Source organism: Oncorhynchus masou, chromosome 31 (genome assembly GCF_036934945.1).
Source record: "Oncorhynchus masou masou isolate Uvic2021 chromosome 31, UVic_Omas_1.1, whole genome shotgun sequence".
Lineage (NCBI taxonomy): Eukaryota > Metazoa > Chordata > Actinopteri > Salmoniformes > Salmonidae > Oncorhynchus > Oncorhynchus masou.
The window spans coordinates 2,597,388-2,623,669 of record NC_088242.1 but is presented as its reverse complement, the minus strand read 5'-3'; the positions used below and the strand labels follow the sequence as shown (position 1 = coordinate 2,623,669).

The 26,282-nt window shown below is 50.1% G+C and overlaps 1 pseudogene; it reads left to right on the top strand.

Annotated features, from left to right (window-relative positions):
- Positions 1 to 351: 351 nt before the first annotated feature.
- The window catches only part of LOC135523353 (calcium uniporter protein, mitochondrial-like), a 135,817-nt pseudogene continuing 109,886 nt past the window's right edge, over positions 352 to 26,282 (top strand).

Genomic DNA, 26,282 nt, shown 5'->3' with positions numbered 1-26,282 from the left:
CTCCGGCCTTCCTCTCCACCTCCTCTACACCTCCTCTCCTCCTCCCTCCCTCTCTGCCTCCCTCCCTCTCCACCTGCCTCCCTCTCCACCTGCCTCCCTCTCCACCTCCCTTTCCACCTCCTCTCTGCCTCCCTCTCCACCTCCTCTCCTCCTCCCTCTCCTCCTCCCTCTCCACCTCCTCTCCGCCTCCCCCCTCTCCGCCTCCCCCCCTCTCCACATCCTCTCCGCCTCCCTCTCCACCTCCACCTCTGGCTACCTCCCTCTCCGCCTCCCTCCCTCTCTGCCTCCCTCCCTCTCCGCCTCCCGCCTCCTTCTCCGCCTCCCTCCCTCTCTGCCAGCCACGGTCTCGCCTGGTCCGCTTGCAGGATTCGCCTCTCCGAGTCTTCCGGATATTTCACTACAGAGATGGCTGCGAATGTGTGTAGATCAGTCCTTCTCTTGTCCCGTAGCAGCGGACATGTGGCCAGCGGGCTCCCCGCGCTTGTTATCTCGTCACAGCGGCACCAGCAGCACATGAGACCGGTAAGACCTCAGACCTAGAAGCGGGCGATAAGGGAGGGCAGCGATGGGCTATTTTGACTGTAGCTTTAATGACTGGGCTTGCTAAGGAAGTAACGCTAACTAGCATCGTTAATAGTATTTATCTTCGTGGATATTAGTTGACTAAACTTTGTTAAGCTTGGATATAATGGCAGTTTTTTTTGTCGGAAGTATTTTTGTTTGTTGCTACAACTGTTTAAAACGGGATACAGTCAGTCAATCACCTCCAGCGTTTTGTTTTGACAGCAATGCAGTTTTTAGGTGTCCTCTGTCGACCACTGGCCCGCAGTCTATAGTAATGTAGCTGTGTGGGCATTATTTACAATGTCCCAGGCTTGGTGTGAGCCTTCTGCTCTGTATTCATACGTATGAACCATATCAACGGATTGAATCTAACTACAATCGTTGGGTGTGTATTTGTTGTTGTTGTTGCACGGGATCACCTTGAATGCAACAGTGAGCTACAACGTCCCAACTTCTATGTTGATGAAGTGCGAACAGCTGCACGGTAATATGGATGTGGTACCGTCCCCGGTTTGGACACCGACGAAAATGGATATACCACCTTGTGTTTTATCGTTCTCCATTGACCTGGTTTACCCAATGCTCGCTATTCTGTATATTTTTGTAATAGACTGCCCCGTTGGTTTTGTTTTCCCATGTCAATCGATGAGAGAGAGAGAAAGCCTCATCGTACCGTGTCCGTTATGTGAACGGCAGGGACGCGGTGTGTGTAGTACGATAGCGGCATGACAGTGCGGCAGAATATAACTCCTTGTCTTGTCGTGCGGTGAACACAGAAGCCCCGCGTCTCCCTATAAGCGGCAGGGGAACTACATGCAGGAAGTGTAGGGAGAAACCCCCCCCAAACAAACACACCTATGTACAGCAGAACCAAGGAGTTCCACAGACCGTTTGATTATGTCAGTGTGCTGCTCTATATCCCTCCCTCTCTCCCTCCCTCTCACCCTCCCTCATCTGCGGGGGTGTTTCCCTGTTCTGCTAAGAGCTCCAGGGTTTTCTTCCTGCAAGCTCAGGGCCCTGGAGGGATACATTATGCTTGTGCAGCACCACACACACACACACACACACACACACACACACACACACACACACACACACACACACACACACACACACACACACACACACACATCGGTCACACTGGGCTGATTCCACACTGGCAGAAAGGTAATTGTGTTTGTGAGGTCCTGCCAATACTTCTCAATGGTGCAGTAATTACATCTGAGCCAGTCCACATTGTGTGTGTGTGTGTGTGTGTGTGTGTGAGAGAGAGACTGTGTGTGTCTTCCGCTTCAACTCAAACTCCTCAATAACAACCAGATGAGGGACGGAGACAGGACAAGATAGAGAGAGTGAGACAGAGAGCAATACAGTGGAATGAGGATGTGATGTCATGATTCCATCTCCCGAAGTCTTTGAAGAGGTAGGGCTTCAGATGATAATCTTAGATCCACCCTCCCACCCCTCCTCATCCCCAAAGGGACAGAGAGAGCTGGCAAAAATGATTGTTTAACCATGTAACCGAAAGGTTATGGGATTAAGAACGTCATGAAAATAAAATAACCGTATTAACCATTTTTTAAATAATAATATATATAATACTGTGGCAGCATCTGAACAATGTGCTGAAACTTTGTTGCTCCTCCCTGAGACGAGCAAGGTGCAGCGTCAGAGTGAATGAAAGGTGCCATCGAGCAGAGGAGAGGGAAAATACATGCATAAATATATATTTAAAAAAGAATACTATTCGAAGGGTTATTACGGAGACCGTGGTCATTAGGTTAGCCATCATACACAGTTCCATGACGGTCACAGCCCTGTTGGTGAGTTAGCAACTCAAATACATAGGTCCTCTGGGTTTAACACGACTGCTGGCACTGGTGCTACGATGGTCGCGTGAACACAACGGTGGGCTAGTGTGAGATGCGGTCCGCTGGCACTGGTGCTACGATGGTCCCGTGAACACAACGGTGGGCTAGTGTGAGATGCGGCCCGCTGGTACTGGTGCTACGATGGCCGCGTGAACACAACGGTGGGCTAGTGTGAGATGCGGCCCGTTGGCACTGGTGTTACGATGGTCCCGTGAACACAACGGTGGGCTAGTGTGAGATGCGGCCCGTTGGCACTGGTGTTACGATGGTCCCGTGAACACAACGGTGGGCTAGTGTGAGATGCGGTACGTTGGCACTGGTGTTACGATGGTCCCGTGAACACAACGGTGGGCTAGTGTGAGATGCGGCCCGCTGGCACTGGTGATACGATGGTCGCGTGAACACAACGGTGGGCTAGTGTGAGATGTGGCCCGCTGGCACTGGTGTTACGATGGTCCCGTGAACACAACGGTGGGCTAGTGTGAGATGCGGCCCGCTGGCACTGGTGTTACGATGGTCCCGTGAACACAACGGTGGGCTAGTGTGAGATGAGGCCCGCTGGCACTGGTGTTACGATGGTCCCGTGAACACAACGGTGGGCTAGTGTGAGATGCGGCCCGCTGGCACAGGTGCTACGATGGTCCCGTGAACACAACGGTGGGCTAGTGTGAGATGCGGCCCGCTGGCACTGGTGTTACGATGGTCCCGTGAACACAACGGTGGGCTAGTGTGAGATGCGGCCCGCTGGCACTGGTGTTACGATGGTCCCGTGAACACAACGGTGGGCTAGTGTGAGATGCGGCCCGCTGGCACTGGTGTTACGATGGTCCCGTGAACACAACGGTGGGCTAGTGTGAGATGCGGCCGCTGGCACTGGTGTTACGATGGTCCCGTGAACACAACGGTGGGCTAGTGTGAGATGCGGCCCGCTGGCACTGGTGTTACGATGGTCGCGTGAACACAACGGTGGGCTAGTGTGAGATGCGGCCCGCTGGTACTGGTGCTACGATGGTCGATGGTACCAGAACATGATTTTGTTGCACCCAATTTTCTATATATATATTTAATTTTATTTACAATTGATAAATTATTTACAATTGATAACCCTTTTATGTTCTTAACATTGATTTGGATTTACTGTAATGGCAGAGCAAAGCCTGGACAAAAAGATGGCTATTTATTGCAGTTTTCAAAGTGTTTTCTTTTCTGCAAATTAGAAATAAAATAACACTTGATACCAAAAACCACTGCATAAAAAAAAAAAAAAAAAAAGAGGGAAGAAGGACTTCAGGTTTCCTCTCTCAGAATCACATACCTGTGAAATCTATATTTTTGTGTAGTTGACCCATTAAATAAGGTATGCACACCAGCCAGACAGTTGTGTTTGGCTAACAGTGTTTCTGTAGATGACCTGTGATGGGAGTTTTCACGAAAAAAACGACCCCCGGAATTGATGCAAATAATGCTGATTCTGCCAGGTAGGAACAGGCTACTTTGTAGTTACCTTTTTGAATTACCTTTCCATCTACCTCAAAAACGGTTAGGCTATCGTTAGCATCGCTAACGGCGACATAAAATCTTAGATGTATCGTCCCGACGGGTACTGCGCACGGCCGGGCTCCGCCTTCTATTTACCAGGACGGGCCAGTGCGCACTGAAAGCTACTGGCCCGAACGGGGGAGGTGGGGAGAACTGGCCTGGGTCAAGGTCTGACATGAAAGTGAATGATGTGTGCATCATTTCAATAGCAAGTGATTTTATCTTTCATTTTTTGGTGTCGACAAGTAGCCTACGGGGTTCATACACATATTGGCAAGTCAAAATCAAATACTTACATTTTATTTATTTTTAAATAACCCTTTCAAGTTATTTTTCAAGTAACTTTTTCATTGTTGTACTAACCTATAGAGGAAAAAAAATCTCCCTTCAAAATGTATGCTAAAGAGTATGCATTACGAATAATGTTTTTTTTTAAACGCTTACCCAATGATATTATGCATTGACACATAATTTTTACATTCTAAAATATGTCAGAATAACGTGGCCTGACTGAATTGACATGTTCCCCACGCAAACACAAATTAAGTCTGTCCATGTGGTAGCTAGTCACTCTGTCCATGTGGTAGCTGGTCACTCTGTCCATGTGGTAGCTGGTCAGTCTGTCCATGTGGTAGCTAGTCACTCTGTCCATGTGGTAGCTAGTCAGTCTGTCCACGTGGTAGCTAGTCACTCTGTCCATGTGGTAGCTGGTCACTCTGTCCATGTGGTAGCTGGTCAGTCTGTCCATGTGGTAGCTAGTCACTCTGTCCATGTGGTAGCTAGGCACTCTGTCCATGTGGTAGCTAGTCACTCTGTCCATGTGGTAGCTAGTCACTCTGTCCATGTGGTAGCTAGTCACTCTGTCCATGTGGTAGCTAGTCACTCTGTCCATGTGGTAGCTAGTCACTCTGTCCACGTGGTAGCTGGTCACTCTGTCCATGTGGTAGCTAGTCACTCTGTCCATGTGGTAGCTAATCACTCTGTCCATGTGGTAGCTAGTCACTCTGTCCATGTGGTAGCTGGTCAGTCTGTCCATGTGGTAGCTAGTCACTCTGTCCATGTGGTAGCTAGTCACTCTGTCCATGTGTTAGCTGGTCACTCTGTCCATGTGGTAGCTGGTCACTCTGTCCATGTGGTAGCTAGTCACTCTGTCCATGTGGTAGCTGGTCACTCTGTCCATGTGGTAGCTGGTCAGTCTGTCCATGTGGTAGCTAGTCACTCTGTCCATGTGGTAGCTAGTCACTCTGTCCATGTGGTAGCTAGTCACTCTGTCCATGTGGTAGCTAGTCACTCTGTCCACGTGGTAGCTAGTCAGTCTGTCCACGTGGTAGCTGGTCACTCTGTCCATGTGGTAGCTAGTCACTCTGTCCACGTGGTAGCTAGTCACTCTGTCCATGTGGTAGCTAGTCACTCTGTCCACGTGGTAGCTAGTCAGTCTGTCCATGTGGTAGCTAGTCACTCTGTCCATGTGGTAGCTAGTCACTCTGTCCACGTGGTAGCTGGTCACTCTGTCCATGTGGTAGCTAGTCAGTCTGTCCACGTGGTAGCTGGTCACTCTGTCCATGTGGTAGCTAGTCACTCTGTCCACGTGGTAGCTAGTCAGTCTGTCCACGTGGTAGCTGGTCACTCTGTCCATGTGGTAGCTAGTCAGTCTGTCCATGTGGTAGCTAGTCACTCTGTCCATGTGGTAGCTAGTCACTCTGTCCATGTGGTAGCTAGTCAGTCTGTCCACGTGGTAGCTGGTCACTCTGTCCATGTGGTAGATAGTCAGTCTGTCCATGTGGTAGCTAGTCACTCTGTCCATGTGGTAGCTAGTCACTCTGTCCATGTGGTAGCTAGTCACTCTGTCCATGTGGTAGCTGGTCAGTCTGTCCACGTGGTAGCTGGTCACTCTGTCCATGTGGTAGCTAGTCAGTCTGTCCATGTGGTAGCTAGTCACTCTGTCCACGTGGTAGCTAGTCACTCTGTCCACGTGGTAGCTAGTCAGTCTGTCCACGTGGTAGCTAGTCACTCTGTCCATGTGGTAGCTAGTCACTCTGTCCACGTGGTAGCTAGTCAGTCTGTCCACGTGGTAGCTAGTCACTCTGTCCATGTGGTAGCTAGTCACTCTGTCCACGTGGTAGCTGGTCACTCTGTCCATGTGGTAGCTAGTCACTCTGTCCATGTGGTAGCTAGTCACTCTGTCCATGTGGTAGCTAGTCAGTCTGTCCATGTGGTAGCTGGTCAGTCTGTCCACGTGGTAGCTGGTCACTCTGTCCATGTGGTAGCTAGTCAGTCTGTCCATGTGGTAGCTAGTCACTCTGTCCACGTGGTAGCTAGTCACTCTGTCCACGTGGTAGCTAGTCAGTCTGTCCACGTGGTAGCTGGTCACTCTGTCCACGTGGTAGCTAGTCACTCTGTCCACGTGGTAGCTAGTCAGTCTGTCCACGTGGTAGCTGGTCACTCTGTTCATGTGGTAGCTAGTCACTCTGTCCATGTGGTAGCTAGTCACTCTGTCCATGTGGTAGCTAGTCACTCTGTCCATGTGGTAGCTAGTCACTCTGTCCATGTGGTAGCTCGTCAGTCTGTCCACGTTTTAGCTAGTCACTCTGTCCATGTGGTAGCTAGTCAGTCTGTCCACGTGGTAGCTGGTCAGTCTGTCCATGTGGTAGCTTGTCACTCTGTCCGTGTGGTAGCTAGTCAGTCTGTCCACGTGGTAGCTAGTCAGTCTGTCCATGTAGTAGCTAGTCAGTCTGTCCATGTGGTAGCTTGTCACTCTGTCCACGTGTTAGCTGGTCACTCTGTCCACCATGTCAGATGTTTAAGAGTTAAGGAGTTTACTATGTCATGTTTTAAAATGAGAAAAACAACCAAATACCGGGTTCCCTTTTGTAATGGAATGCTTTGTATGGGAAACCAGGTTGAAGCCAACATTCAATGTTCTTTTGCCTCTAATAACTGCACACCGTTTTACCGCAACAAGACCTGCACAACACCCTTCAATGGAAACGGTGGGGAAACAAATTAGAAACACCTAAATCTCTTCAGAAAAAAATGATCCTAAATGATCTGAAATGAAACAGAATAGTTATATTAGAGCAGTGGAGCTTCTAAACAGGTTGTGGTAAATTCAAGAACCTCTTCCCATAGTAGGCCTAGAAAATAGCATTTCAGATGCATCCCGTTGTGAAGGCCAGTAGAGAAAACACTACATTAGAGCCCTTGTCAATAGGAATCCCATAGATGTTAAAAGGACTCGTAAATCTTTTCTGAATGTGGGTCTCTCTGCGGGACGCTTCCAAGAGGCAAATTATTGAGCCTTGGCTTTCACCATCTGGGCTGGGGCACCTCTCTTTTTTTAATGTTTCAATCTGTCGCGTCAGGGTGGCAGGGTAGACTAGTGGTTAGAGTGGAGGGGCGGCAGGTAGCCTAGTGGTTAGAGTGGAGGGCGGCAGGGTAGCCTAGTGATTAGAGTGTAGAGGCGGCAGGGTAGCCTAGTGGTTAGAGTGGAGGGGCGGCAGGGTGCCTAGTGGTTAGAGTGGAGGGGCGGCAGGTAGCCTAGTGGTTAGAGTGGAGGGGCGGCAGGGTAGCCTAGTGGTTAGAGTGGAGGGGCGGCATGCTAGCCTAGTGGTTAGAGTGGAGGGGGCGGCAGGGTAGCCTAGTGGTTAGAGTGGAGGGGCGGCAGGGTAGCCTAGTGGTTAGAGTGTAGAGGTGGCAGGGTAGCCTACTGGTTAGAGTGTAGAGGCGGCAGGGTAGCCTAGTGGTTAGAGTGTAGAGGTGGCAGGGTAGCCTAGTGGTTAGAGTGGAGAGGGGGCAGGGTAGCCTAGTGGTTAGAGTGGAGGGGCGGCAGGTAGCCTAGTGGTTAGAGTGGAGGGGTGGCAGGGTAGCCTATTGGTTAGAGTGGAGGGGCGGCAGGGTAGCCTAGTGGTTAGAGTGGAGGGGCGGCAGGGTAGCCTAGTGGTTAGAGTGGAGGGGCGGCAGGCTCGCCTAGTGGTTAGAGTGGAGGGGCGGCAGGGTAGCCTAGTGGTTAGAGTGTTGGACTAGTAACCAAAAGGTTGCGAGTTCAAACCCCCGAGCTGACAAGGTACAAATCTGTCATTCTGCCCCTGAACAGACAGTTAACCCACTGTTCCTCGGCCATCATTGAAAATAAGAATTTGTTCTTAACTGACTTGCCGAGTAAAATAAAAATAAAAATATGATGGTAGTGAACATCAGGCTGAAAGAAAATGCCTGTTGAATTGAAAGGTGAGAAGGTCAGGATGCTTCCTTTGATTGATATCATGGCACCTTTTCTAGTTTTGTTATTCTAAACAAATTCTTCCAGAAGAATATTAGGGAAAGGAGGGATACCCTAGTCAGTTGTACAACCGAATGTGTCTTCTGCATTTAACCTCTCAGTGCCTGCCATCTATACACGTCTCTGATTGGCTCATTTGGAGCGAATAGCAGAGTCTTCAGGGACTAACTGCTGCTCTCCTTATGAACTAATGGAAAGGAGGGATACCTAGTCAGTTGTACAACTGAATGCATTCAACTGAAATGTTGTCTTCCGGCCTTAATCGACAATCCACGTCTTTCCGGCGCCCGGAGAACAGTGGGTTAACTGCCTTGTTCAGTGACAGAGCAGTGACAGATTTTTACCTCGTCGGTTCAGGGATTTGATCCAGGAACTGTCCGGTTACAGGCCCAATTCTTTAACCACTAGGCCACCTGCTGCCCCATTAGTGCTGGAACCTCGTTATCAGGGGCAACTGGGCGGGTGTGGGTCGACAGGGGCAGAGGTCAGGCCCCCCTCGTTGAAGGTAATTCCATCAGGATGGGGTTAATTGAATTAACCCTTACCGCTGTGATTGACTCTACAGCTGAAGTTTTCCCGGATTAGTGCAGGTTAAGAGACTGAGCCTGGCAGTTCAGTGGGAGGAAGAGAAAGCACTGGGCATTACTGCTGACCATCGTCCTAAAATGAGAAACGTGATAGAAGTGTGTGTGTGTGTGTGTGTGTGTGTGTGTGTGTGTGTGTGTGTGTGTGTGTGAGAGAGAGAGATAATGATTGATAAACATACAGCATAAGAGCTGCCCTTAGTTTTCCTGATTTCATTCAAACCAGCAGCACTTTATAGGCTAAACAATCACACATCAATCAAACTAACACATCTCAAAGGGGCTGTTTGGTTGTAAAATAAATAAATAACTAAAATATGCCTGTTTATAATTGGCCAGTTTTTAATAAAGATTTTTTTGTTTTAAAGGACAAAGAACTCTGTACTGATGTGTGTGTGTGTGTGTGTGTGTGTGTGTGTGTGTGTGTGTGTGTGTGTGACGTACTTACACGAAGAAGTCGAGTGTGTGTGTGTGTGTGTGTGTGTGTGTGTGTAGTGTCACATTTGAGTGTCATTAAGCTCGCAGTAATTGAGTACGGTCGCAGGCACACAATAATGCGATTATTGTGAATCGTCAGATTCTCATGGTAGTTAAATGTAAACGTTTACAGGCTTTGCAACCGATTTTCCCTAACAATCCTGTTTCCATGGACACATCTGAAATCAAGCTGCCTGATGGAACTTTGATAAATGCAGAGAATCACCATAACCACGACAACCATGTTATCATCAGCTAGTTAAGCGTGTTCCTCTTAAGGGGATTGTGTTGGATACTGCTCTGTGGAAGTGAGACTATGTTGCTATCGGTTACGGCCGCTGCACTAGACAGCTACACTGTCGGTGAAACATGATGTAGGCACAGATGGAATGTCCCCAAAAAATCAGCTCCCTATTCTCTGTGTGTAGTCTTCTGCATTTCCATATGGCCCCTGGTCCACAGTAGTGTACGATATAGGTAATAGGGCCCTGGTTAACAGTAGTGTACTATATAGGTAATAGGGCCCTGGTTAACAGTAGTGTACTATATAGGTAATAGGGCCCTGGTTAGTGTACTATATAGTAGGGCCCTGTTAACAGTAGTGTACTAGGTAATAGGGCCCTAACAGTAGTGTACTATATAGGTAATAGAGCCCTGGTTAACAGTAGTGTACTATATAGGTAATAGGGCCCTGGTTAACAGTAGTGTACTATATAGGTAATAGGGCCCTGGTTAACAGTAGTGTACTATATAGGTAATAGGGCCCTGGTTAACAGTAGTGTACTATATAGGTAATAGGGCCCTGGTTAACAGTAGTGTACTATATAGGTAATAGGGCCCTGGTTAACAGTAGTGTACTATATAGGTAATAGGGCCCTGGTTAACAGTAGTGTACGTATAGGTAATAGGGCCCTAACAGTAGTGTACTATATAGGTAATAGGGCCCTGGTTAACAGTAGTGTACTATATAGGTAATAGGGCCCTGGTTAATAGTAGTGTACTATACTAGGTAATAGGGCCCTGGTTAACAGTAGTGTACTATATAGGTAATAGGGCCCTGGTTAACAGTAGTGTACTATATAGGTAATAGGGCCCTGGTTAACAGTAGTGTACTATATAGGTAATAGGGCCCTGGTTAACAGTAGTGTACTATATAGGTAATAGGGCCCTGGTTAACAGTAGTGTACTATATAGGTAATAGGGCCCTGGTTAACAGTAGTGTACTATATAGGTAATAGGGCCCTGGTTAACAGTAGTGTACTATATAGGTAATAGGGCCCTGTTAACAGTAGTGTACTATATAGGTAATAGGGCCCTGGTTAACAGTAGTGTACTATATAGGTAATAGGGCCCTGGTTAAGTGTAGTAGTGTTAGGGCTATATAGGTAATAGGGCCCTGGTTAACAGTAGTGTACTATATAGGTAATAGGGCCCTGGTTAACAGTAGTGTACTATATAGGTAATAGGGTCCCTGGTTAACAGTAGTGCACTATATAGGTAATAGGGCCCTGGTTAACAGTAGTGTACTATATAGGTAATAGGGCCCTGGTTAACAGTAGTGTACTATATAGGTAATAGGGCCCTGGTTAACAGTAGTGTACTATATAGGTAATAGGGCCCTGGTTAATAGTAGTGTACTATATAGGTAATAGGGCCCTGGTTAACAGTAGTGCATTATATAGGGAATAGGGCCCTGGTTAACAGTAGTGCACTATATAGGTAATAGGGCCCTGGTCTACAGTAGTGTACTATATAGGGCCCAAGTCAAGTCTTGCGTGTCAAGTCTTCATGTCTGGCTTGTCGAGTCTTCATGTCTGGCTTGTCGAGTCTTCATGTCTGGCTTGTCGAGTCTTCATGTCTGGTTATGTCGAGTCTTCATGTCTGGTGTGTCGAGTCTTCATGTCTGGTTATGTTGAGTCTTCATGTCTGGCGTGTCGAGTCTTCATGTCTGGCGTGTCGAGTCTTCATGTCTGGCTTGTCGAGTCTTCATGTCTGGCGTGTCGAGTCTTCATGTCTGGCTTGTCAAGTCTTCATGTCTGGCGTGTCGAGTCTTCATGTCTGGCGTGTCGAGTCTTCATGTCTGGCTTGTCGAGTCTTCATGTCTGGCGTGTCGAGTCTTCATGTCTGGCTTGTCAAGTCTTCATGTCTGGCGTGTCGAGTCTTCATGTCTGGCTTGTCGAGTCTTCATGTCTGGCGTGTCGAGTCTTCATGTCTGGCGTGTCGAGTCTTCATGTCTGGCGTGTCGAGTCTTCATGTCTGGCGTGTCGAGTCGGGCATTTTTCTGCTGTTGGACATTATGATAAATCACCTATAGGTCGTTACGACAGGAATGTGAAGTGTGAAATTAAGTACGTTTGCTGATATGTGTGATTTGTTGATGGGACAATTGATAGCTATAACATTTTGAAATTAGTAGTAGTTTTAAGGGTCATATACAAAATGACATTGGTGCGTACTAATGTTATAAACTTATCATTCTGTTTATTGTTATTGTTATAATTTAGTGAATTTAACATGATGTGAATTTTGGTCCATTGCGTCCAGCTTTAGAATAGGGTTTCCATTTGAGATCCAAATGGGCTCGTCTTTTCCCATCTCTACCAAAAGAGTCCAGTTTCTATCTCACCTATTCAAACTGGAACCCTCCCTCATTTATTTAGTTGACCTCATCTCAAGAAGTCTCTTCAATCAGTTTAGAAAGTATTTGGGTTCTGTATGACCTCTAAACCTGTTACCTGGCTGGGTTCTGTATGACCTCTAAACCGTTATTATCCTGGCTGGGTTCTGTATGACCTCTAAACCGGTTATTATCCTGGCTGGGTTCTGTATGACCTCTAAACCGGTTATTATCCTGGCTGGGTTCTGTATGACCTCTAAACCGGTTATTATCCTGGCTGGGTTCTGTATGACCTCTAAACCGGTTATTATCCTGGCTGGGTTCTGTATGACCTCTAAACCGGTTATTATCCTGGCTGGGTTCTGTATGACCTCTAAACCGGTTATTATCCTGGCTGGGTTCTGTATGACCTCTAAACCGGTTATTATCCTGGCTGGGTTCTGTATGACCTCTAAACCGGTTATTATCCTGGCTGGGTTCTGTATGACCTCTAAACCGGTTATTATCCTGGCTGGGTTCTGTATGACCTCTAAACCGGTTATTATCCTGGCTGGGTTCTGTATGACCTCTAAACCGGTTATTATCCTGGCTGGGTTCTGTATGACCTCTAAACCGGTTATTATCCTGGCTGGGTTCTGTATGACCTCTAAACCGGTTATTATCCTGGCTGGGTTCTGTATGACATCTAAACCGGTTATTATCCTGGCTGGGTTCTGTATGACCTCTAAACAGGTTATTATCCTGGCTGGGTTCTGTATGACCTCTAAACCGGTTATTGGCTGGGTTCTGTATCCTGGCCTGGGTTCTGTATGACCTCTAAAACCGGTTATTATCCTGGCTGGGTTCTGTATGACCTCTAAACCGGTTATTATCCTGGCTGGGTTCTGTATGACCTCTAAACCGGTTATTATCCTGGCTGGGTTCTGTATGACCTCTAAACCGGTTATTATCCTGGCTGGGTTCTGTATGACCTGATTATCCTGGCTGGGTTCTGTATGACCTCTAAACCGGTTATTATCCTGGCTGGGTTCTGTATGACCTCTAAACAGGTTATTATCCTGGCTGGGTTCTGTATGACCTCTAAAGGTGACCTCTCAGCTTCTAGTAGCACTGTGTTTGTTATTGTTGTTGTTGTTGTTGATGGAATCATAGCAGAACTTAGGAAACTCTGACCATCAATGTAACTGAAATGAACTGGATTTCCTCATTTTGTATCTAAAAGTGTTTAGCTGTAGCTAGATAGCAGCCAGACTGTTCTCAACGTAATCTGGTTAGTACAGTAGCTGGGCTATAATGGCACCTTTCAGTAGAAGCTGGGATATAATGGTAGACATCAGCACCTTTCAGTAGAAGCTGGGCTATAATGGTAGACATCAGCACCTTTCAGTAGAAGCTGGGCTATAATGGTAGACATCAGCACCTTTCAGTAGATGCTGGGCTATAATGGTAGACATCAGCACCTTTCAGTAGAAGCTGGGCTATAATGGTAGACATCAGCACCTTTAGATGCTGGGCTATAATGGTAGACATCAGCACCTTTCAGTAGAAGCTGGGCTATAATGGTAGACATCAGCACCTTTCAGTAGAAGCTGGGCTATAATGGTAAACATCAGCACCTTTCAGTAGAAGCTGGACTATAATGGTAGACATCAGCACCTTACAGTAGAAGCTGGGCTATAATGGTAGACATCAGCACCTTACAGTAGAAGCTGGGCTATAATGGTAGACATCAGCACCTTTCAGTAGAAGCTGGGCTATAATGGTAGACATCAGCACCTTTCAGTAGAAGCTGGGCTATAATGGTAGACATCAGCACCTTTCAGTAGAAGCTGGGCTATAATGGTAGACATCAGCACCTTTCAGTAGAAGCTGGACTATAATGGTAGACATCAGCACCTTTCAGTAGATGCTGCGCTATAATGGTAGACATCAGCACCTTTCAGTAGAAGCTGGGCTATAATGGTAGACATCAGCACCTTTCAGTAGATGCTGGGCTATAATGGTAGACATCAGCACCTTTCAGTAGAAGCTGGGCTATAATGGTAGACATCAGCACCTTTCAGTAGAAGCTGGGCTATAATGGTAGACATCAGCACCTTTCAGTAGAAGCTGGGCTATAATGGTAGACATCAGCACCTTTCAGTAGAAGCTGGGCTATAATGGTAGACATCAGCACCTTTCAGTAGAAGCTGGGCTATAATGGCAGACATCAGCACCTTTCAGTAGATGCTGGGCTATAATGGTAGACATCAGCACCTTTCAGTAGAAGCTGGGCTATAATGGTAGACATCAGCACCTTTCAGTAGAAGCTGGGCTATAATGGTAGACATCAGCACCTTACAGTAGATGCTGGGCTATAATGGTAGACATCAGCACCAAGACAGTTAACCCACTGTTCCCCTGAGCGAGACAGTTAACCCACTGTTCCCCTGAGCGAGACAGTTAACCCACTGTTCCCCTGAGCGAGGCAGTTAACCCACTGTTCCCCTGAGCGAGACAGTTAACCCACTGTTCCCCTGAGCGAGGCAGTTAACCCACTGTTCCTCTGAGCAAGGCAGTTAACCCACTGTTCCCCTGAGCGAGACAGTTAACCCACTGTTCCCCTGAGCTAGGCAGTTAACCCACTGTTCCCATGAGCGAGGCAGTTAACCCACTGTTCCCCTGAGCGAGGCAGTTAACCCACTGTTCCCCTGAGCGAGGCAGTTAACCCACTGTTCCCCTGAGCAAGGCAGTTAACCCCACTGTTCCCCTGAGCAAGGCAGTTAACCCACTGTTCCCCTGAGCGAGGCAGTTAACCCACTGTTCCCCTGAGCGAGGCAGTTAACCCACTGTTCCCCTGAGCGAGGCAGTTAACCCACTGTTCCCCTGAGCGAGGCAGTTAACCCACTGTTCCCCTGAGCGAGGCAGTTAACCCACTGTTCCCCTGAGCGAGACAGTTAACCCACTGTTCCCCGTGGCGCCAAAGACGTGGGATGTCGAATTTTAAGGCAGCCCTTTACCCCCCTCTGCACCTCACTGATTCAGAGGTGTTGGGTTAAATGAGGGAGACACGTTTCGGTTGAATGCATACCGTTGTACAACTGACTAGGTGATGTCATGTGTTGTTGCTGTCTTGCTATATTGTCGTCTTAGGTCTCTCTTTATGTCGTGTTGTGTCTCCAGTCGTGATGTGTGTGTGTGTTGTCCTATATTTTTATATTTGTTATTTTTAATCCCCGTCCCCCCAGGAGGCCGTCTTGTAAATCAGAATTAGGTCTTAACTGACTTGGTGAGTTAAATTTAAAGGTTCAATATAAATAAATAGGTTTCCCCCTTCCCTTTTACTGCCATTGCTAATGATGGTGCAAACCATGTGCTTCTGCTGTGCCTGTCCCTCTCACTCTCTGGCCTTCTCTCTTCTTTCCCTCTCTCCTCTCCCCTCTCTCTCTGGCCTTCTCTCTTCTTTCCCTCTCTCCTCTCCCCTCTCTCTCTGGCCTTCTCTCTTCTTTCCCTCCTCTCCCCTCTCTCTCTGGCCTTCTCTCTTCTCCCTCTCCCATCTCTCCTCTCCCCTCTCTCTCTGGCCTTCTCTCTTCTTTCCCTCTCTCATCTCTCATCTCTCTCTGGCCTTCTCTCTTCGTTCCCTCTCCCATCTCTCCTCTCCCTTCTCTCTCTGGCCTTGTCTCTTCTTTCCCTCTCCCATCTCTCCTCTCCCCTCTCTCTCTTGCCTTGTCCCTTCTTTGCCTCTCCCATCTCCTCTCCCTCTCTCTCTGGCCTTGTCTCTTCTTTCCTTCTCCCATCTCCTCTCCCCCTCTCTCTCTGGCCTTGTCTCTTCTTTCCCTCTCCCATCTCTCCTCTCCCTCTCTCTTGCCTTGTCCCTTCTTTGCCTCTCCCATCTCCTCTCCCCTCTCTCTGGCCTTGTCTCTTCTTTCCTTCTCCCATCTCCTCTCCCCTCTCTCTCTGGCCTTGTCTCTTCTTTCCCTCTCCCATCTCTCCTCTCCTCTCTCTCTGGCCTTGTCTCTTCTTTCCTTCTCCCATCTCCTCTCCCCTCTCTCTCTGGCCTTCTCTCTTCTTTCCCTCTCCCATCTCTCCTCTCCCCCTCTCTCTGGCCTTCTCTCTTCTTTCCCTCTCCCATCTCTCCTCTCCCCTCTCTCTGGCCTTCTCTCTTCTTTCCCTCTCTCTTCTCTCCCCTCTCTCTGGCCTTCTCTCTTCTTTCCCTCTCCCATCTCCCCTCTCCCCTCTCTCTCTGGCCTTGTCTCTTCTTTCCCTCTCTCCTCTCTCCTCTCCCCTCTCTCTCTGGCCTTCTCTCCTCTCCCCTCTCTCTTCTGTCCCTCTCCCATTTCTCCTCTCCCTTCTCTCTCTGGTCTTCTCTCTTCTTTCCCTCTCTCTCCTCCCCTCTCTCTCTGGCCTTCTCTCTCTTCTTTCCCTCTCCCATCTCTCCTCTCCCCTCTCTCTCTGGCCTTCTCTCTTCTTTCCCTCTCTCATCTCTCATCTCTCTCTGGCCTTCTCTCTTCGTTCCCTCTCCCATCTCTCCTCTCCCTTCTCTCTCTGGCCTTGTCTCTTCTTTCCCTCTCCCATCTCTCCTCTCCCTCTCTCTCTTGCCTTGTCCCTTCTTTGCCTCTCCCATCTCCTCTCCCCCTCTCTCTCTGGCCTTGTCTCTTCTTTCCTTCTCCCATCTCCTCTCCCCTCTCTCTCTCTGGCCTTGTCTCTTCTTTCCCTCTCCCATCTCTCCTCTCCCCTCTCTCTCTGGCCTTGTCTCTTCTTTCCCTCTCCCATCTCCTCTCCCCTCTCTCTCTCTGGCCTTGTCTCTTCTTTCCTTCTCCCATCTCCTCTCCCTCTCTCTCTGGCCTTGTCTCTTCTTTCCCTCTCCCATCTCTCCTCTCCTCTCCTCTCTGGCCCTGTCTCTTCTTTCCCTCTCCCATCTCTCCTCTCCCTCTCTCTGGCCTTCTCTCTTTTTTCCTTCTCCCATCTCTCCTCTCCCCTCTCTCTCTGGCCTTCTCTCTTCTTTCCCTCTCCCATCTCTCCTCTCCCCTCTCTCTCTGGCCTTGTCTCTTCTTTCCTTCTCCCATCTCCTCTCCCCTCTCTCTCTGGCCTTGTCTCTTCTTTCCCTCTCCCATCTCTCCTCTCCTCTCTCTCTGGCCTTGTCTCTTCTTTCCTTCTCCCATCTCCTCTCCCCCTCTCTCTCTGGCCTTGTCTCTTCTTTCCCTCTCCCATCTCTCCTCTCCTCTCTCTCTGGCCTTGTCTCTTCTTTCCTTCTCCCATCTCCTCTCCCCTCTCTCTCTGGCCTTGTCTCTTCTTTCCCTCTCCCATCTCTCCTCTCCTCTCTCTCTGGCCTTGTCTCTTCTTTCCTTCTCCCATCTCCTCTCCCCTCTCTCTCTGGCCTTGTCTCTTCTTTCCCTCTCCCATCTCTCCTCCTCTCTCTCTGGCCTTGTCTCTTCTTTCCTTCTCCCATCTCTCCTCTCCTCTCTCTCTGGCCTTGTCTCTTCTTTCCTTCTCCCATCTCCTCTCCCCTCTCTCTCTGGCCTTGTCTCTTCTTTCCCTCTCCCATCTCTCCTCTCCCTCTCTCTCTGGCCCTGTCTCTTCTTTCCCTCTCCCATCTCTCTCTCCCTCTCTCTGGCCTTCTCTCTTCTTTCCCTCTCCCATCTCTCTCTCCTCTCTCTGGCCTTGTCTCTTCTTTCCCTCTCCCATCTCTCCTCTCCCCTCTCTCTCTGGCCTTGTCTCTTCTTTCCTTCTCACATCTCCTCTCCCCTCTCTCTCTGGCCTTGTCTCTTCTTTCCCTCTCCCATCTCTCCTCTCCTCTCTCTCTGGCCTTGTCTCTTCTTCCTTCTCCCATCTCCTCTCCCCTCTCTCTCTGGCCTTCTCTCTTCTTTCCCTCTCCCATCTCTCCTCTCCCCCTCTCTCTGGCCTTCTCTCTTCTTTCCCTCTCCCATCTCTCCTCTCCTCTCCTCTCTCTGGCCTTCTCTCTTCTTTCCCTCTCTCTTCTCTCCCCTCTCTGGCCTTCTCTCTTCTTTCCTCTCCCATCTCCCCTCTCCCTCTCTCTCTGGCCTTGTCTCTTCTTTCCCTCTCTCCTCTCTCCTCTCCCCTCTCTCTCTGGCCTTCTCTCATCTCCCCTCTCTTCTTTCCCTCTCCCATTTCTCCTCTCCCTTCTCTCTCTGGTCTTCTCTCTTCTTTCCCTCTCTCTCCTCTCCCCTCTCTCTCTGGCCTTCTCTCTTCTTTCCCTCTCCCATCTCTCCTCTCCCCTCTCTCTCTGGCCTTCTCTCTTCTTTCCCTCTCTCATCTCTCATCTCTCTCTGGCCTTCTCTCTTCGTTCCTCTCCCATCTCTCCTCTCCCTTCTCTCTCTGGCCTTGTCTCTTCTTTCCCTCTCCCATCTCTCCTCTCCCCTCTCTCTCTTGCCTTGTCCCTTCTTTGCCTCTCCCATCTCCTCTCCCCTCTCTCTCTGGCCTTGTCTCTTCTTTCCTTCTCCCATCTCCTCTCCCCTCTCTCTCTGGCCTTGTCTCTTCTTTCCCTCTCCCATCTCTCCTCTCCCCTCTCTCTCTGGCCTTGTCTCTTCTTTCCCTCTCCCATCTCCTCTCCCCTCTCTCTCTGGCCTTGTCTCTTCTTTCCTTCTCCCATCTCCTCTCCCCTCTCTCTCTGGCCTTGTCTCTTCTTTCCCTCTCCCATCTCTCCTCTCCCCTCTCTCTCTTGCCTTGTCCCTTCTTTGCCTCTCCCATCTCCTCTCCCCTCTCTCTGGCCTTGTCTCTTCTTTCCTTCTCCCATCTCCTCTCCCCTCTCTCTCTGGCCTTGTCTCTTCTTTCCCTCTCCCATCTCTCCTCTCCCCTCTCTCTCTGGCCTTGTCTCTTCTTTCCCTCTCCCATCTCCTCTCCCTCTCTCTCTGGCCTTGTCTCTTCTTTCCTTCTCCCATCTCCTCTCCCTCTCTCTCTGGCCTTGTCTCTTCTTTCCCTCTCCCATCTCTCCTCTCCTCTCTCTGGCCCTGTCTCTTCTTTCCCTCTCCCATCTCTCCTCTCCCTCTCTCTGGCCTTCTCTCTTCTTTCCTTCTCCCATCTCTCCTCTCCCCTCTCTCTGGCCTTCTCTCTTCTTTCCCTCTCCCATCTCCCCCCCCTCTCTCTCTGGCCTTGTCTCTTCTTTCCTTCTCCCATCTCCTCTCCCCTCTCTCTCTGGCCTTGTCTCTTCTTTCCCTCTCCCATCTCTCCTCTCCTCTCTCTCTGGCCTTGTCTCTTCTTTCCTTCTCCCATCTCTCCTCTCCTCTCTCTCTGGCCCTGTCTCTTCTTTCCCTCTCCCATATCTCCTCTCCCCTCTCTCTGGCCTTCTCTCTTCTTTCCCTCTCCCATCTCTCTTCTCCCCTCTCTCTGGCCTTCTCTCTTCTTTCCCTCTCCCATCTCTCCTCTCCCCTCTCTCTGGCCTTGTCTCTTCTTTCCTTCTCCCATCTCCTCTCCCCTCTCTCTCTGGCCTTGTCTCTTCTTTCCCTCTCCCATCTCTCCTCTCCTCTCTCTCTGGCCTTGTCTCTTCTTTCCTTCTCCCATCTCCTCTCCCCTCTCTCTCTGGCCTTCTCTTCTTTCCCTCTCCCATCTCTCCTCTCCCCTCTCTCTGGCCTTCTCTCTTTCCCCTCTCCCATCTCTCCTCTCCCCTCTCTCTGGCCTTCTCTCTTCTTTCCCTCTCTCTTCTCTCCCCTCTCTCTGGCCTTCTCTCTTCTTTCCCTCTCCCATCTCCCCTCTCCCCTCTCTCTCTGGCCTTGTCTCTTCTTTCCCTCTCTCCTCTCTCCTCTCCCCTCTCTCTCTCTGGCCTTCTCTCCTCTCCCTCTCTCTTTCTTTCCTCTCCCATTTCTCCTCTCCCTTCTCTCTCTGGTCTTCTCTTCTTTCCCTCTCTCCTCTCCCCTCTCTCTCTGGCCTTCTCTCTTCTTTCCCTCTCCCATCTCTCCTCTCCAATCTCTCTCTCTGGCCTTGTCCCTTCTTTCCCTCTCCCCTCTCTCCTCTCCCCTCTCTCTGGCCTTGTCTCTCTCTTCTTTCCCTCTCTCCTCTCCCCTCTCTCTCTGGCCTTCTCTCTTCTTTCAATCTCCTCTCCCTCTGGCCTTCTCTCTTCTCCCTCTCCCCTCTCTCCTCTCCCCCTCTCTCTGGCCTTCTCTCTTCTTTCCCTCTCTCTCCCCTTCTCTCTCTGGCCTTCTCTTCTTTCCCTCTCTCCTCTCTCCCTCTCTCTCTGGCCTTCTCTCTTCTTTCCCTCTCCCCTCTCCCATCTCTCTCTGGCCTTCTCTCTTCTTTCCCTCTCCCCTCTCTCCTCTCCCATCTCTCTCTGGCCTTCTCTCTTCTTTCCCTCTCCCATCTCTCCTCTCCCCTCTCTCTCTGGCCTTCTCTCTTCTTTCCCTCTCTCCTCTCTCCTTTTCCATCTCTCTCTGGCCTTCTCTCTTCTTTCCCTCTCTCCTCTCTCCTCTCCCCTCTCTCTGGCCTTCTCTCTTCTTTCCCTCTCCCATCTCTCCTCTCCTCTCTCTCTGGCCTTCTCTCTTCTTTCCCTCTCCCCTCTCCCCTCTCTCTCTCTCTGGCCCTGTCTCTTCTTTCCCTCTCCCATCTCTCCTCTCCCTCTCTCTGGCCTTGTCTCTTCTTTCCCTCTCCCATCTCCCCTCTCCCCTCTCTCTCTCTCTGGCCCTGTCTCTTCTTTCCCTCTCCCATCTCTCCTCTCCCCTCTCTCTGGCCTTCTCTCTTCTTTCCCTCTCCCATCTCCCCTCTCCCCTCTCTCTCTGGCCTTGTCTCTTCTTTCCCTCTCCCCTCTCTCCTCTCCCCTCTCTCTCTCTGGCCTTGTCTCTTCTTTCCCTCTCTCCTCTCTCCTCTCCCCTCTCTCTCTGGCCTTCTCTCCTCTCCTTCTCTCTTCTTTCCCTCTCCCATCTCTCCTCTCCCCTCTCTCTCTGGCCTTCTCTCTTCTTTCCCTCTCCCATCTCTCATTTTCCAATCTCTCTCTCTGGCCTTGTCTCTTCTTTCCCTCTCCCCTCTCTCCTCTCCCCTCTCTCTGGCCTTGTCTCTCTCTTCTTTCCCTCTCTCCTCTCCCCTCTCTCTGGCCTTGTCTCTCTCTTCTTTCCCTCTCTCCTCTCCCTCTGGCCTTCTCTCTTCTTTCCCTCTCCCCTCTCTCCTCTCTCTCTGGCCTTCTCTCTTCTTTCCCTCTCCCATCTCTCCTCTCCCATCTCTCTCTGGCCTTCTCTTCTCCCTTCTCTCTCTGGCCTTCTCTCTTCTTTCCCTCTCTCCTCTCCCCTCTCTCTCTGGCCTTCTCTCTTCTTTCCCTCTCCCATCTCTCCTCTCCCATCTCTCTCTGGCCTTCTCTCTTCTTTCCCTCTCCCCTCTCTCCTCTCCCATCTCTCTCTGGCCTTCTCTCTTCTTTCCCTCTCTCCTCTCCCTCTCCCATGTCTCTCTGGCCTTCTCTCTTCTTTCCCTCTCTCCTCTCTCCTCTCCCTCTCTCTCTGGCCTTCTCTCTTCTTTCCCTCTCTCCTCTCCCCTCTCTCTGGCCTTCTCTTCTTTCCCTCTCCCATCTCTCCTCTCCTCTCTCTGGCCTTCTCTCTTCTTTCCCTCTCCCCTCCCCTCTCTCTCTCTGGCCCTGTCTCTTCTTTCCCTCTCCCATCTCTCCTCTCCCCCTCTCTCTGGCCTTCTCTCTTCTTCCCTCTCCCATCTCTCCTCTCCCCCTCTCTCTCTGGCCTTCTCTCTTCTTTCCCTCTCTCTCTCCCTCTCTCTGGCCTTCTCTCTTCTCTCCCATCTCTCCTCTCCCCTCTCTCTGGCCTTCTCTCTTCTTTCCCTCTCCCATCTCTCCTCTCTCCTCTCCCCTCTCTCTCTGGCCTTCTCTCCTCTCCCCTCACTCTTCTTTCCCTCTCCCATCTCTCTCTGGCCTTCTCTCTTCTTTCCCTCTCTCCTCTCCGCTCTCTCTCTGGCCTTCTCTCTTCTTTCCCTCTCCCATCTCTCCTCTCCCATCTCTCTCTCTGGCCTTGTCTCTTCTTTCCCTCTCCCCTCTCTCCTCTCCCCTCTCTCTGGCCTTCTCTCTTCTTTCCCTCTCTCCTCTCCCCTCTCTCTCTGGCCTTCTCTCTTCTTTCCCTCTCTCCCCCTCTCCCTCTCTCTCTGGCCTTCTCTCTCTTCTTTCCCTCTCTCCTCTCCCATCTCTCTCTGGCCTTCTCTCTTCTTTCCCTCTCTCCTCTCTCCTCTCCCCTCTCTCTGGCCTCCTCTCTTCTTTCCCTCTCCCATCTCTCCTCTCCCCTCTCTCTGGCCTTCTCTCTTCTTTCCTCTCCCATCTCTCCTCTCCCCTCTCTCTGGCCTTCTCTCTTCTTTCCTCTCCCATCTCTCCTCTCCTCTCTCTCTGGCCTTCTCTCTTCTTTCCCTCTCTCCCTCTCTCTCTCTCTCTGACCTTCTCTCTTCTTTCCTCCCCATCTTTCCTCTCCTCTCTCTCTGGCCTTCTCTCTTCTTTCCCTCTCTCCTCTCCCCTCTCTCTCTGGCCTTGTCTCTTCTTTCCCTCTCCCATCTCTCCTCTCCCCTCTCTCTCTGGCCTTCTCTCTTCTTTCCCTCTCCCATCTCTCCTCTCCCCTCTCTCTGGCCTTCTCTCTTCTTTCCCTCTCCCATCTCTCCTCTCCCCTCTCTCTGGCCTTCTCTCTTCTTTCCCTCTCCCATCTCTCCTCTCTCCTCTCCCCTCTCTCTCTGGCCTTCTCTCCTCTCCCCTCTCTCTTCTTTCCCTCTCCCATCTCTCTCTGGCCTTCTCTCTTCTTTCCCTCTCTCCTCTCCGCTCTCTCTCTGGCCTTCTCTCTTCTTTCCCTCTCCCATCTCTCCTCTCCCATCTCTCTCTCTGGCCTTGTCTCTTCTTTCCCTCTCCCCTCTCTCCTCTCCCCTCTCTCTGGCCTTCTCTCTCTTCTTTCCCTCTCTCCTCTCCCCCTCTCTCTCTGGCCTTCTCTCTTCTTTCCCTCTCTCCTCTCCCTCTCTCTCTGGCCTTCTCTCTTCTTTCCCTCTCTCCTCTCCCATCTCTCTCTGGCCTTCTCTCTTCTTTCCCTCTCTCCTCTCTCCTCTCCCCTCTCTCTCTGGCCTCCTCTCTTCTTTCCCTCTCCCATCTCTCCCTCTCCCTCTCTCTGGCCTTCTCTCTTCTTTCCTCTCCCATCTCTCCTCTCCCCTCTCTCTGGCCTTCTCTCTTCTTTCCTCTCCCATCTCTCCTCTCCTCTCTCTCTGGCCTTCTCTCTTCTTTCCCTCTCTCCTCTCCCCTCTCTCTCTCTCTGACCTTCTCTCTTCTTTCCCTCTCCCATCTTTCCTCTCCTCTCTCTCTGGCCTTCTCTCTTCTTTCCCTCTCTCCTCTCCCCTCTCTCTCTGGCCTTGTCTCTTCTTTCCCTCTCCCATCTCTCCTCTCCCCTCTCTCTCTGGCCTTGTCTCTTCTTTCCCTCTCCCATCTCTCCCTCTCCCCTCTCTCTCTGGCCTTCTCTCTTCTTTCCCTCTCCCATCTCTCCTCTCCCCTCTCTGGCCTTCTCTCTTCTTTCCCTCTCTCCTCTCTCTCCTCTCTCCCTGGCCTTCTCTCTTCTTCCCTCTCCCCTCTCTCCTCTCCCATCTCTCTCTGGCCTTGTCTCTTCTTTCCCTCTCCCCTCTCTCCTCTCCCCTCTCTCTGGCCTTCTCTCTTCTTTCCCTCTCCCCTCTCTCCTCTCCCATCTCTCTCTCTGGCCTTGTCTCTTCTTTCCCTCTCCCCTCTCTCCTCTCCCCTCTCTCTGGCCTTCTCTCTTCTTTCCCTCTCTCCTCTCCCTCTGGCCTTCTCTCTCTTTCCCTCTCTCCTCTCCCATCTCTCTCTCTGGCCTTCTCTCTTCTTTCCCTCTCCCCTCTCTCCTCTCCCCTCTCTCTGGCCTTCTCTCTTCTCCCTTCTCTCTCTGGCCTTCTCTCTTCTTTCCCTCTCTCCTCTCCCCTCTCTCTCTGGCCTTCTCTCTTCTTTCCCTCTCCCCTCTCCCATCTCTCTCTGGCCTTCTCTCTTCTTTCCCTCTCCCCTCTCTCCTCTCCCATCTCTCTCTGGCCTTCTCTCTTCTTTCCCTCTCCCCTCTCTCCTCTCCCCTCTCTCTGGCCTTCTCTCTTCTTTCCCTCTCTCCTCTCCCTCTGGCCTTCTCTCTTCTTTCCCTCTCTCCTCTCCCATCTCTCTCTCTGGCCTTGTCTCTTCTTTCCCTCTCCCCTCTCTCCTCTCTCCTCTCTCTGGCCTTCTCTCTTCTTTCCCTCTCCCCTCTCTCCTCTCCCATCTCTCTCTCTGGCCTTGTCTCTTCTTTCCCTCTCCCCTCTCTCCTCTCCCATCTCTCTCTGGCCTTCTCTCTTCTTTCCCTCTCTCCTCTCTCAAGCTCTCCAGCGTGGAGTAGTGTAGAGTGCAGTAGTGTAGTGTGCAGTAGAGTTCAGTAGAGTGCAGTAGTGTAGAGTGCAGTAGAGTGCAGTAGAGTGCAGTTCAGTAGAGTGCAGTAGAGTGCAGTAGAGTAGAGTGCAGTAGAGTGCAGTAGAGTAGAGTGCAGTAGTGTAGAGTACAGTAGAGTAGAGTGCAGTAGAGTAGAGTGCAGTATAGTGCAGTAGTGTAGAGTGCAGTAGTGTAGAGTGCAGTAGAGTAGAGTGCAGTAGAGTAGAGTGCAGTAGAGTAGAGTGCAGTATAGTGCAGTAGTGTAGTAGAGTAGAGTTCAGTAGAGTAGAGTGCAGTAGAGTAGAGTGCAGTAGAGTAGAGTGCAGTAGTGTAGAGTGCAGTAGTGTAGAGTGCAGTAGAGTAGAGTGCAGTTGTGTAGAGTGCAGTTGTGTAGAGTGCAGTAGAGTAGAGTGCAGTAGAGTGCAGTAGAGTAGAGTGCAGTAGAGTAGAGTGCAGTAGTGTAGAGTGCAGTAGTGTAGAGTGCAGTAGAGTAGAGTGCAGTAGAGTAGAGTGCAGTAGTGTAGAGTGCAGTAGTGTAGAGTGCAGTAGAGTAGAGTGCAGTAGAGTAGAGTGCAGTAGAGTAGAGTGCAGTAGAGTAGAGTGCAGTAGAGTAGAGTGCAGTAGAGTAGAGTGCAGTAGAGTAGAGTGCAGTAGAGTAGAGTGCAGTAGAGTAGAGTGCAGTAGAGTAGAGTGCAGTAGAGTAGTGTGCAGTATTTCTATTAATTTTTTTATTTATTTTACCTTTATTTTACTAGGCAAGTCAGTTAAGAACACATTTTATTTTTAATGACGGCCTAGGAACAGTGGGTTAACTGCCTGTTCAGGGGCAGAACAACAGATTTGTACCTTGCATCTCAGGGATTTGAACTTGCAACCTTACTAGTCCAACGCTCTAACCACTAGGCTACCCTGCCGCCCCAGCAGTAGTGTAGAGTGCAGTAGTGTAGAGTGCAGTAGTGTAGAGTGCAGTAGAGTAGAGTGCAGTAGTGTAGAGTGCAGTAGTGTAGAGTGCAGTAGAGTAGAGTGCAGTAGAGTAGAGTGCAGTAGAGTAGAGTGCAGTAGAGTAGAGTGCAGTAGAGTAGAGTGCAGTAGAGTAGAGTGCAGTAGAGTGCAGTAGAGTAGAGTGCAGTAGTGTAGAGTGCAGTAGTGTAGAGTGCAGTAGTGTAGAGTGCAGTAGAGTAGAGTGCAGTAGAGTAGAGTGCAGTAGAGTAGAGTGCAGTAGAGTAGAGTGCAGTAGAGTAGAGTGCAGTAGAGTAGAGTGCAGTAGAGTAGAGTGCAGTAGAGTAGAGTGCAGTAGAGTACAGTGCAGTAGTGTAGAGTGCATTAGTGTAGAGTGCAGTAGAGTAGAGTGCAGTAGTGTAGAGTGCAGTAGAGTAGAGTGCAGTAGAGTAGAGTGCATTAGTGTAGAGTGCAGTAGAGTAGAGTGCAGTAGAGTAGAGTGCATTAGTGTAGAGTGCAGTAGAGTGCTAGTAGTGTAGAGTGCACTAGAGTGCAGTAGTGTGGAGTGCAGGAGAGTGCAGTAGTGTAGAGTGCAGGAGAGTGCAGTAGTGTAGAGTGCAGTAGTGTAGAGTGCAGGAGAGTGCAGTAGTGTAGAGTGCAGGAGAGTGCAGTAGTGTAGAGTGCAGTAGTGTAGAGTGCAGGAGAGTGCAGTAGTGTAGAGTGCAGTAGAGTGCAGTAGTGTAGAGTGCAGTAGAGTGCAGTAGAGTGCAGTAGTGTAGAGTGCAGTAGAGTGCAGTAGTGTAGAGTGCAGTAGATTAGAGTGCAGTAGTGTAGAGTGCAGTAGTGTAGAGTGCAGTAGTGTAGAGTGCAGGAGAGTGCAGTAGTATAGAGTGCAGGAGAGTGCAGTAGTGTAGAGTGCAGTAGAGTAGAGTGCAGTAGAGTAGAGTGCAGTAGAGTCGAGTGCAGTAGTGTAGAGTGCAGTAGTGTAGAGTGCAGTAGAGTGCAGTAGAGTAGAGTGCAGTAGAGTGCAGTAGAGTAGAGTGCAGTAGAGTGCAGTAGTGTAGAGTGCAGTAGTGTAGAGTGC